The sequence below is a fragment of the Procambarus clarkii genome, chromosome 24 (assembly GCF_040958095.1).
Source record: "Procambarus clarkii isolate CNS0578487 chromosome 24, FALCON_Pclarkii_2.0, whole genome shotgun sequence".
NCBI classification, from domain to species: Eukaryota; Metazoa; Arthropoda; class Malacostraca; order Decapoda; family Cambaridae; genus Procambarus; species Procambarus clarkii.
The window spans coordinates 37,304,911-37,317,598 of NC_091173.1; positions in this window are offsets into that span (position 1 = coordinate 37,304,911).

Sequence of the window (12,688 nt, forward strand, 5' to 3'; positions counted from 1 at the left end):
CTCATACGTCACTGCCTAGACTTCACCTGCACAACACCTGTCCCGGGAGCACTTGTTGCTCAATATTCCATCAATTCCCTCTCTGGTCCAACACATGAACGAAGGAAGACCCCACAGGTGCTGGCAGACCGCTGGTGATGCGTAAATCCTCCGGAGACGGGGTAAACTGTCCAACTGACAGGACCCCCCAGCGTACGTCCGACCACCTTGATGTGCTATCTCAGACTGGTGGCGCCAGAGTGGCACGATGAACGGACCCCACTCCCTTCGTGACGTCATATTTGCCAGGGGCGGTTTTCATTGGCTCCCTGTGCCACGTCGCTGTCGGTGACCAATCTGGTGCCACTGACGTCACACAGTTTTGGCGGCAAAACGGAGGGGCCAGCGCCATATTGGCGTCCTAAAGGGCCTATACCACAGGCCAAAATACTTTTCTTTTACGAATTTCTCGCCAACGCGAGAACACTACACTCTCTCACATATATCAAACTGATGCCCGCGACGTAGAGAACGCTCAGGAAAAGTGGATATGACTCTTACTGCAGGCGTGGGAGAAATATAAGGGGGGGAACACCGTCACACATAGTAATGGAATTGCACGTTTGTTTCTGAAAAAGTTAAAAGAGGAACTTCGAGGCTGGAGAAGAATTTAATGGAGGAACTTCGAGGTTGGAGTAGAAGTGTATGCTGAACTCTGTGGCAGAGGAGAACTCCAGAGTGAGGAGTTGACTTCAAGCAGTGTAGGAGAGCTACAAGTTTCCTTGAGGAATCAGTGGAGAAGCTCCACTGATGTTGAAGTAGGACTTCATTGTGCAGAAGATTGGGAGAACTGCAAAAGTGACTTTCCTAATACTTTAGAGGACCTAGTGATATACATCGATAATGAGCCTCTAGGAGCAGAGCACAGGATCATTTTGGACACATTGTTGTGCAAGGGGAGTGCTTGAATGCTTATTTTCATGTAGCATGCAGTGTAAGGTGAAAAATTGATTTTTGTTATTTTTTTTTGTGGGGGGGGGGGATATTTATGTAGATGATTCACGTATTTCAGCCCCAAGCAGAGTTTCATATACTTTTAGGTTGAGGATACATTATTGTTGTGACAGGATTTCAGCCCCAAGCAGTAAGTGGTAAGCCAAGAGTTGTGCAGCCTCTTGACATGGACAGTTTTATTTTTTGCAGGGATATTCCTGTGGGCCCTAAGCCTCTGGCTGGCCCACTAAGCATTGCTTGTTTCTGTTTTACTTGGGCGGAGTATGAGTAATTATGACTCGTATGGTCGCTTCAGTAAGATATTGTCCAATATGTTTAACAACTTCTTCTGCTCTGTTGAATCTAAGTTGAAATCTTAATGGGTTTGTAAATCTGCACATTATTAGATAATGTTCCAGTGGTCTGTCAGACATTTCTCCACAATGCTGACATCTCCTTTCATCTTCCGGAACCTGTAAGCCTATTTCCCATGCTCATGGGTACCCAAGCCTGATGCGATGTACATGTACTTGTGTTGTTCTACGTCGCCCTTTCATCAAAATAAGTGCTTCATAGTAGGTTGAATTCTTGTACCAACCCGCAAATTCTGATGTTGCAACTGCTGTGTTGTGGTCACGGCTGCAGACAGGGTGACAATAGACACTAATTCACAAAAGGAGGATTTAGGAGATCATTCCAAATAAGGAGAGAATTAGGAGTCATGGCAGCTCGAGTAGGGTGTGTACACAAGACAACGATGCCAGTTTTGGAGCCCAAACCCTAAATAGGTGATGCTGAACACCTTGTCAAGATCAAGAGGTGTACAGGGTGATCTAAGTAAATTTCCAGCATTCCAGTGTCCATTGCTGGTCGACCGATGGTAGCAGAAGTGTGGCGGCAGAGGTCGACTGTTTGTTCTGTCAGGCAGTGGTTGGGGACACTGTCCACCTTTACGCTAGTAACAGTCTTGTACAACAACCAGAGCTCCCTTTTGAGGTTTAAATCCCTAACCCCCCCTCCCGATAGTGAACACTTACCAGAGGGATACTAGTAGCGAAACAAAATTATGCAGGGATGATAATACCTTCCAAGAAAGAATGGTCGCAGTAACAACGGATCTAAATATCCTAAATAACCTTCAGTTTCCTCACACCATTATAAACTCAGAAAAACTTTTCAGCTACATGTGCTCTGTGATGTCTAAAGAAAGGCTTACAGCACTGTAGACTATCAAGTTACAAACAAGCAGGCCCCAATTCTCACAAATTAGCTAGGGTGGCACCATTAAAGGAAACGGTAAATTGTCACAATTGGCATAAACCCTCTTCTTAGGTAGGCTTTAAGGAAATTAGCTAGGGTCGCACCACTAGAGGAAACGGTAAATTGCCACAAAAAGTATTAACCCTTTGCTTAGGTAGGCTTTAGGGAAATTAGTTAGGGTCAGCAGAGTACAAGCTGAATGTGAACGCACTAAAAAAATACAGCTAAACAGGAACTGATTCCAATATTCTCATTTAAAGTTGATGATGAATTCGTGAGTCTTCAGTGACAAGCCTGTGGACAGTAGCCTAAATAGCAACTAGTCACAACGACCAAGCCACTGATCTCAATGCAGTCTCAGAGTCATCCTTGATTTTAATGAATGAACCCATTCAGGTCTCTGAATTAAATCAAACTTAGCTAGGCTAGAACCTTAGAATCTCTATGGAGCAGGTAGCCCATACAACAAAGTTAGTATAAATCCAGGTGATCTTGTCTTGGTGGACTGTGACGGCCAAGTTCAGAGTGGCCCATAAGCAAAATCGTTACTGTGCACCCGGACCTCCAGGGAATTCTAAGTATTGTCAAGGTTCAGTGCTGAGGCCCTACTACCCTTAAAACGTTAGGAAAATTAGTTCCTCTGGAATTGACGGAACATGAGACCACTCAAACGCCAAATATAACTGAAGTTGTAGAAAGGAACAACCCTTTAGAGACAAATACCCGTCTGGAAAGGACTACTGCACGACATTGCAAGTTTAAAGTTAATACTCTAATTATGCATAAATGCAGAGAACTCGACGTTTAATCTCCAGTGATAAACGAGTGGATAGTAACTTAACCAGTTATAAGTCACGGCGACCAACGTCACTAACATCACTGTAGATTCTGAAGCCTCTTTGATCTTAAAGAACGAATAAATTAATTCTCTGACAAATCTTAGATAGGTTACAATTTCACCAGTAAGTAGATTAACAGTGTCCAAGTTGACCGGACAAGATAACTTAAGTTCCCAACTCTTGTAACTCTAATACGGGACATCCGTACTGCTGAACGACCAACTACTGAGATCGTAAAGAGCATCAACGCTCTGAATTGATCCATCACAGCCATCTCGGCCCACCTCATCCAGCAGGTTGTATACGGGAAGCCCACCCTCAAGGTCACCCTCAAGACTCCGGCAGAGGCTACTCCCGCAGCCGATAACGGCCTCAGATGCTGTGGAGTGGCCTGCACACCCCACCAGATCACTAGGCAGCGTTTTTCCGCCTACGTCCGTGTTTTAGGTGATATCAATACACCCACTACTCTCAGAAGTGCCCAAACCCGCTGCAAAAATGCAGCAACTGTGCTGGGGAACACCATCACAGGACCTGCAAAGCTACCACCAAACGTTGTCTACTCTGCAACGGTGACCACACAGCCGTTTCTCAAGACTGCCCCTCCAGACAGGCGGAAATCAAGAAAATGATCGACGCCAGACCTCGCAATTCTACTCCAAGATTGAAATCATTCAACATACAAGAAGAAGCCTTCTCAGCACTCCCGACAAGTGGCGGCGCGAAACCAAACTACTGGACCAGCAACTCCCGCGCCAGCCACTCACAGCCTCAGACGACACCTCTGCACCAAGCCAGCCAGCCGTCCTCATTCACGCCGCCTCTACCCACCCATGATAGCACTGTTGCAGCTCTGATTCACTTCGCAACGGAGCTCTCAGGTGGAGATCTTAAACGACGGTACAAAATTCTAAATGATCTGTACAAAACGAACCAGCTACCGACCTTCGTGATACCAGAGGCCATGTTTACCGGCTGCTCCTCTCAACCAGAGACACCTGTCAACCCGGACCCTATTACAGAGTCTGACCCCAAGTCGGAAACACCTGTCAACCTGGACCCTATTACTCCAGTCATACCTGTAACTACACCAGCTGCAACGATACTGCCACCAACTGCTCCTGCAGACATCGACATGTCTGATGACGACTCTACTGACTATGTCGACATTGAAGGTGACTCAAATGACTATGACGACTTTGCAACAATGTCGCTACTCCCAGGCCAACCAGTCTCTGATACTCCAGCAGTAAGAAAACTGTATCAGCAACCTAGCAACACCAAGCATGGATTTCCTGCATGCCAACGGCTCACCAGCCGTATATTCAACTCGTTGTATGAGGATCATTTACGGCGCGCGCCAGGAAACGGGTGCGTGCTTAGACACGACCTAATCTTCATGAAATGTGACGAAAACACACTGTCAGCCGACCTCTTCCCCCGGAGACTACGCCAAGTACAAAGCCAAACAACAAGCCAAGAAAAGGAAACAGTAAACTTAGCAAGAGGATGCAGGCCTAAGGCTCACTGAGGACAGCTGCCCTCCCCCCCCCTTTTAGGGGGATAGGGACCTAATTTTGCTCGTTTTGAGATCGTGGAACCCCTGCAGGCTTCGGAGCAGACCGAGGTGGAAGACAGAAGACGGACGACTCCAGCTTCATAGAAGAAAGAAGACTTCAGTTTCTGAGAAGAAAGAAGACTTCAGCTTTTGAGAAGAAAAGACTCCACACAGCAAGAGGAAAAAAGACCTCACGTCGCCGCCCCTCCCTTGTGATCCTGCCCACTAGCCTGAGCCAGCCAGGCGTTCAGGAAGCCTCATTTATGCCACGCAGCTGGGTTTAGCCCTGGCTCTGTCTCTCCAACTCCGACGTTTCCTCTCACCCAGGCTACTCTTCACCTATACCCAATTCAAAGCTCACCCCAATGGGTACCTTGTCCTATATTTAGTTCGTTCGTTTGTTCATCCGTACTGAACGCACAGACATACAACTTTTACTAACACAAATTCAAGTTTATAATTTCGAGAGGGAGGGCATCAGTGTACTTCAGTATTAAACAGTGAACTGTGACCTGTGTTTCCCTCCCTTCCCCCCCTGGCATTATGTTGGAAATTTCCAACACCCGGAGTATTAACCCCTGGCACAACCAGATAAATGCGTTATGTCAAGAAATTAATTTTACTATCAATATCAAATTCTAGTAAGGGAATGCAAAAAGTTTCCTAGAATTAAAGGTGGGCTATTGCGTCAACCACCTTAGACCATGCGATGATTATTTCCTTGCCTAACGCTTAATAAATCCAGTCTACAATTTGCTTTCATTTGCAGTTACTATTTTAGATTGGAAACTAAATAAACTTATAGAAAATTAAGGTGTTCTTCCGTCCTGAAGTAAATTCCTACAGTAGTGAATGTTATATCACTGCTGGCAAAATAATAGCCACACAACCCATATCAAAGGAACTTTAAAACTGCACAAACTTCTAGCCAACACGATAGGAACAGTGGAGAACTGTTCTCTGGAATTTGGAGTAATAAATTAGGGTGTAAAATGATGCCACTACAGTCTTGTCAATGAACGAGTTGAATAAAACAATGTGACACACAGTTTTTGGACACACACCATGATAGGGGATAGGAAAACGTCTTTTGCAATTCTCTGTGCTCAACACTACCATGAGCAGGTCCCATCTAGAGCAAGCAGATTAGCATCGTCGAAAATTTGGGTCATCCAAAGTTCCACAACCCTCGGACATTGCTGCTACAATGCTGCTCAGACACAACAAGGCAAATTGTATTCGGTCGGTTTTAGATACTCTGTCGAAAATTTTATGGCCATATTATATTTACTGTGAGTAAACCGGTCATTATGCAGCATGGGATCTAAAATTCCATAGTAAGTTTAAATATAGTTAGGAGATTATTTCCAGTCATTTGAGATTAGCAGTGGGAATATTGATATTATGGGAGTTATAGTTTATACCTTTGGCAGAATGAAGGTGATCAGCCGGGACCCAACTGCCTCAACGTCCTGATACTTGTGGACCAGACATCACCAGTTTGGAGGCGATAACTTTGACTGACTCTTGAGACGTACTACTGATGTATCCTTCTCAAACTTCTCAAACTGACTAGGCAGCTAAGCCCACAAAACTCATTTACTAATAGCTGTAGTTAGTCTACTGCCTTTATGATAATTATCTTGATTACCAATATTGAACATATCTATTGTTGACCCTTATTACACGGTTAGTTTAACATTATTAATTCAACACCCCAAAAATTATGTTCATAAGGTAACATCCAGTGGGTATAGAAATTTAAACATACTCTCCTCTCTCTACAGTCCACTTAATTATAACAATTGAATTTATATAAATTACCTGCTGGGAAGTTCCCAACACAAGTTTACAAAGTGGTGCAACTGTCGTACCTAATAGCCAGAACGCACTTCTCGGCCTACTATGCAAGGCCCGATTTGCCTAATAAGCCAACTTTTCATGAATTAATATATTTTCTCTAATTTTTTGCTTATGAAATGATAAAGCTACCCATTTCATTATGTATGAGGTCAATTTTTTTTTATTGGAGTTAAAATTGACGTAGATATATGACCGAACCTAACCAACCCTACCTAACCTAACCTAACCTATCTTTATAGGTTAGGTTAGGTTAGGTAGCCGAAAAAGTTAGGTTAGGTTAGGTAGGTTAGGTAGTCGAAAAACAATTAATTCATGAAAACTTGGCTTATTAGGCAAATTGGGCCTTGCATAGTAAGCTGAGAAGTGCGTTCTGGCTACTAGGTACGACACAACTATTATTACGATTTGGCTGTTATGCCCAAATTGTACACGCCATTGTATTAGACAAAATCCCATCTGACCTACATGTTTATGGTCTAGGGACAACAGCCTACAACAATTCCTACAAGAAAAGGGAATTAAGTTGACTGACAACAAAATAACATCTAATCACCTCTCCAACATGGGATTCCTTGTAAGTGAAGATTATTACCAAAAAATCATCTTTGGAAGTACTAAACGACAGGGAATGAACCTGTTATTGTTTAAGGGAGGCAATTTGCTCATGGGCCCAGTATTGAGTCAGAAGCAACCCACACATGTGGACAACCAACAAGGCAACCCAGTAATGGATGAATGACTAGGTGGAGAACAGTCACCACTCAAATTCAGACATGTCTGAAGATGAGCTTGATCCTCCAGTACATAAATTATGGGATCTAGCAACTCTAGGCATAGTCCCTGAACATCCTAGTCCAGATGATGACTGGACTTACAAACAGTACCTGGACACAGTTGTCTACAGGGACAACCAATACTGGGTCAGATAACCATGGGAGCTGAATCATCCTCAGCTGCCAATAAACCGTTTCATGGAGCAAAACTAATTGAAGTCACAGGTGATGTGCTTATATAGACAACCTAAGAACCTAAAATTGTACCATGGTATAATCTAACAACAACTTGATAACAAATTTATCGAAGTTGTTATCAATGATAACCCTAAGGAAGGTCATCATTTGCTGCATCATGCCGTACTGAAAAATTCACCCCACTACCCGACTGAGAATAGTATTTAACTGCAGTGCTAAGACCTGGCAGAATAATGTCTCATTGATTGACTGCCGTCAAACAGGCGCTAGCCTTACACAAAGGCTGCACCACGTGCTGTTAACGTTCTGCATAAGGACTTACACATACATGGCCGATATCAGTAAGGCATTCCTTATGGAAGGTCTCCAGGAAGAAAACCGTAATTACACAAAGTTCCAATGAATCAAGGATCCTAGTGATCCAAACAGTAAATTAACCACATTTAGGTTTCCTTCCAATATGTTTGGTGCTACTTCCTCTCCGTTTCTGCTTCAAGCAACCTTAGTGTGAGAGTATGGTCTCTTAAGATATCTCCTACAGTTGACTTGAAAGGCTCATTGCAGTGCACTATGCATATAGTTGTGCACAGGGACCTATCTCTTTTAACCCTGGATGAAAACTGTCATGGTGGGTATCATTAGGATGCCCACACAACGAGGAATTCTGGTATCATACACAGGCTGCGGTATGTCCAGGCAGAAAGAAGATACAGAGGAATTAAACATTCATGCCATTGAGTCAGGGAGTACACAGTGAAGGTGCGAGGCGTGAGAGAGAAGGGCACCAGCGAGGCAAGAGATAAGCTCTGACCTCTGGGGTCAATCTCAATAACAACAGTGATGTAGTCATGACGTGGTCATGACATCCTTTTCCTACCGATCATGTAACGAGCAATATTATTGGAACCGGCACCTTCGCTGCAATGCCATTGGGAACTTTGTAGACCTGGTGTTTGTGCCCCAAGGAAGCTTGCAATCCTAGGGAAGATTATTCTCATGAGAAAGTTCGTAGGTAGTGCCCTCTGTCTATCGGCCAATAGACAGAACACCGTCCGTTCCTCACCGTCAAGTTTAACTCAGCGTTTTCTCTATATACCAACGCTCGCCTGGAATCGCGATCGTGACAATATTGTTTAGAAGCCTTCTAGAGTGACAAAGTCTGGGAATCACCAGAACGAAACAGACTGGTATCAAGTAAAATCTGGTGAGAAATTGAGATCATCTGTGGGTGACCTAGAGTGAACTAAGGTAGTGCTGCCGCCTAAGTACTTTTTGTGAATTTATACATAGGCACCTGCATGGTATAATAATTTTGCTGCCGCCGTCGCCACTCAGTCTACAGCGTGTAGCAGCCTCCAAGCCTCACTGTACTATGTGACGTCACCATCCGCCATAACCTTACTCACCACCAGTACTATCAATGGTGTGTGTGTCTCTGTTAGACACTCAGCTTGCCCTCCTGCGAGTACTCCGCCGTTTCAAGTTCAGTAGTGTTGGGAAAAGCCTGTAACCAGTGTTCTCACGTTGTAATGACTGAAATCGGCTGTCATGCCACCAACGAGGTCTAGTATAAACGTCCATGAGTGAGTGAATGGGAGAGGTAACCATATCTCTAAGTACAAGATCTTGTTTCTTTATTATTGTGTCTCTGTGTTGATCTGAGTGGTCAAGCACAGTTCTCACACTCTCATACCTGACACAGTAATAAGTGGAGACCTAGCAGTGTATGCGTGTTTATCTGTGTGGAACCACGACATTACACTCGTCTGAGAACGTGAGCTTCACATACACCACTCATTTAGTTATTGTGTAGCATAATTATTGTGCATGATTATTGTCTGTCCCATTGTTGATTTATTGTGCATCATCGTTATCCGAGTATCTTGTCATGCCTCCTGTCATGAAAGGGGTCACTCCTGTGACCCCTTTGCACACCGGCACATAGGTTTGCCGTATTAGTGATTGGCTGTCAATTGTGTTAAGTTAGGTGATTCTCCACGAGTGGATCATAATCAATTAGTCAGACGTCAAGAGTCTCGCTAATGCAACCTTGGGCTTTCTGACGCCAATCTAAAATAAATCAAGCACTCATTGTGTTAGTGGTTAAGTTTGTAAATAAACTATTGTTAAGCATTATGTGGTGTTTCTGTTGAGCCACTTTTGAATACTGTCAACCATTACTTAAGCCTTCAGCCTCAGGTGTCTTTAACACCAAGTTGCCTATTATTCACTAATATATAAATGTGATGAGAACCCGTGGAGTCCCTTGAAGTGTTTCAAGCATTGAGGAGATTCCAACGACCAACGTGGATCAGGCCCAGGTGAGGCTAGTCTGAGAAGAGATCATCAAGGACTCTTACTCAATATTGCTCCCAGGCCCTGTACTCTTGCTCTCATATTTTCTCTGCTGATTTCCGACAACTTCATGAAGTGCCTGCCACATGTACATTGGCGACGTACGCATTAGAGTCGGGAAAGCAAAGTAGAAAACCTCACACTTAGATACGCACATGAATAAATCTAATAGCTCAAATAAAAATGAAATTAGCAAGAACCTGTATGTGAACAATTTCCAAGGAACAACTAGCAGTGAAGAAAAACTGTTGAACATATACCATGAGGCCAATCGAGAGTTGCTGAGAGCAAATATGCCTCTCAAGTCGTGGGCCTCCAACAATACTAACTTAAAACAACTGATCGAAGCAGAATTTCTCGACTACAAGGTACCCCAGAACACAAAGGTACAAGGTGTCGAATAGGATACAACAAGATGGTGGAACAAGATACTATCAACCTAACAATGAGGAAACTACTTTCCCAAGTCATCAAATCCTTCGACCCCTTGGGACTATTAAGTTCCATATTGATAAATGGGAAGTTGATAATGCAGGAATGTTGGCAAGAGAAGACAGGCTGGTGTGACAGTCTGGAAAAATGGAATATGGGTAATTGAGTTGGTGAACTCTGAAAATTTCTAAAAATAAATTTAGTTCTTTTAACCTTTATTTCTGTCGTGGTTTTCAATTAGGATGCCTGAAGAAGGACTTGCTGAGCTAACACACCAGTGTAGTCAGCAGCTCATTCCGCACTCTGGGGCCATTTGTGAACAATTGACTAGGTGCGAGCAAACGCCACAACTTGAAATCCCCTCCACTTAGGCCGTTGACGTTCACCATTCGCCGAAGCGAATCTAACGAGTAGGTCCTAGGCCCTCATAATAATTTATTGTTATGATTATATATATATATATATATATATATATATATATATATATATATATATATATATATATATGACATTGAAGTTTCATTGAAGACATTATAAGAAGGAAGGTGAAACGCTATGCAACCTCTGAAGAGACAACTAACACAACACCTGTACCCCCTATTAGACTATTTAACAGGAACTTCTTTTCCACAGCTCATAAAACGGAGGAAAGGGTCCTGAAAGATATTGTTAATAGAAACTTTATCCCTACAGACAAAAATCAGAAGATACAACTGACGATTTACTATAAAACCAAAAAAACGGCCAGCCTACTCATGAGAAACTCTCCAGACACAAAGCAGAACGCTTTAAAAGTGACCAACGTCGTCTGTGCCTTCAAATGCCCACTTGGGGACTGTAAGCCTCAAAGAACTCAGTATATAGGCAAGACAACAACATCTCTTTCCAGGCGATTAACGATGCATAAGCAACAGGGCTCCATTAAGGAACATATAATCTCTTCCCACAACCAGACCATCAGAGAAGTCTTAACAAACAACACGGAAATCATCGATAGATACAGCGATAGCAGGCGGCTTGACATCTGCGAGGCACTACACATCAAGAAGTCAACACTAGCAATCAACAGCCAATTAATGCACAACTATATTCTACCCACTTCAAGACTCCGCTCCAATATAGAAGCATCAAGAAATATGGGCCAATAGGCCCTTTGCAGTTACTTCCATTCTTACTTTCAATTTACCCAATTAATACCCATTGTTTCGTGTTCTGTCCTGTGTTGAAAGTTTTGTTCACCTCATCCAAAACTGTTGTAACATATCACCTCACACAAAATGCGGGTATAAAATAAAATGAAAGCTGTTTAAATCATAGCATAGTAAGAACTCTGTTTAGCGTTTGCAGGTTATAGTTGTGTGTGTGTAAACTAAAAGTCTTTGAAAATGTAATAAGTTATTACGAAACGCATTCAAGTCTCATGTCAGACTAGAAATAAAAATGAATTTTGGAGAACTGATTTTTCAGTTACCATCAACAGTGAAAAGAAACATAAGAAATATTGAGAAAATTCGTGTTAGAATTATTAATCTTACTTTTTCGGTCTTATTTAATAATATGTCTACAGGAAAGACTGCTACCAAATTATACTAATATCTATATTGTGACGGGAAAGTGTTGGAATGTAGATGTTCTGTAGTCCTCCAATGGCAGGTGTTTATGCCTGTCACATTTACAAAAAAAAAAAAAAAAAGATAGACTGCTTGCCTGCTGTCTGTGGTAAGTGAGAGGGAGGAACACGTAAAAGACAAAGTATGAACAATGAAACTTTAATATACTTTAAACACAAATAAAAATGAAGACAAGTCCCGTGGCAATGAACAGTGCAATTAAATAACAAAGACAAATGCAAAAACACAATAGATAAAATAGTAATAATGGTGCTGAGAATATTGGCTATGGCTGAGACCACCCTTACTATACAGAGCCAGAGAGCTTAGTATGCCAGAGAGAGATGTCAACTCTTAGAGCACAAAGAATATTCTGAAGTTGATGGTTGGTTCAAGCTCAGACATCGACTCGGGTAGATGGCGCTGAGGTGCAGTGTGCAGTCTGTGAGTCACCAATCAGGAGCAGGCAGGCTGGGATGGGTAGTTGGCTGGTTGATGACGAGCCGGCGTGGAGAGAGTGTGGAGTTGGGGTTTTAGGGTACGTTTTGCCTCCTGGTCTAAACGTTTTGTGCTACTTGTGGACGTATCTTGAATGTAGCATCTTATACTTGTAGAATAAACGTAACTTTAGGTAGGGAAGAGCAGGCTCAATCTCTCTTGAAAGAGATTATCGTCACAACTGTCCCCCGAAGCCTGCGGTTCCGGGTGAAGTTACGTCTTCAGGTGGTAGAGTGGTAGGTGGAGCTGCCTCTACCTCATAGACTCTGGAGAGGGCGTCTGCTATGATGTTGTCAGAACCTTTGATGTAGAAGATCTCCAGGTTGAAAT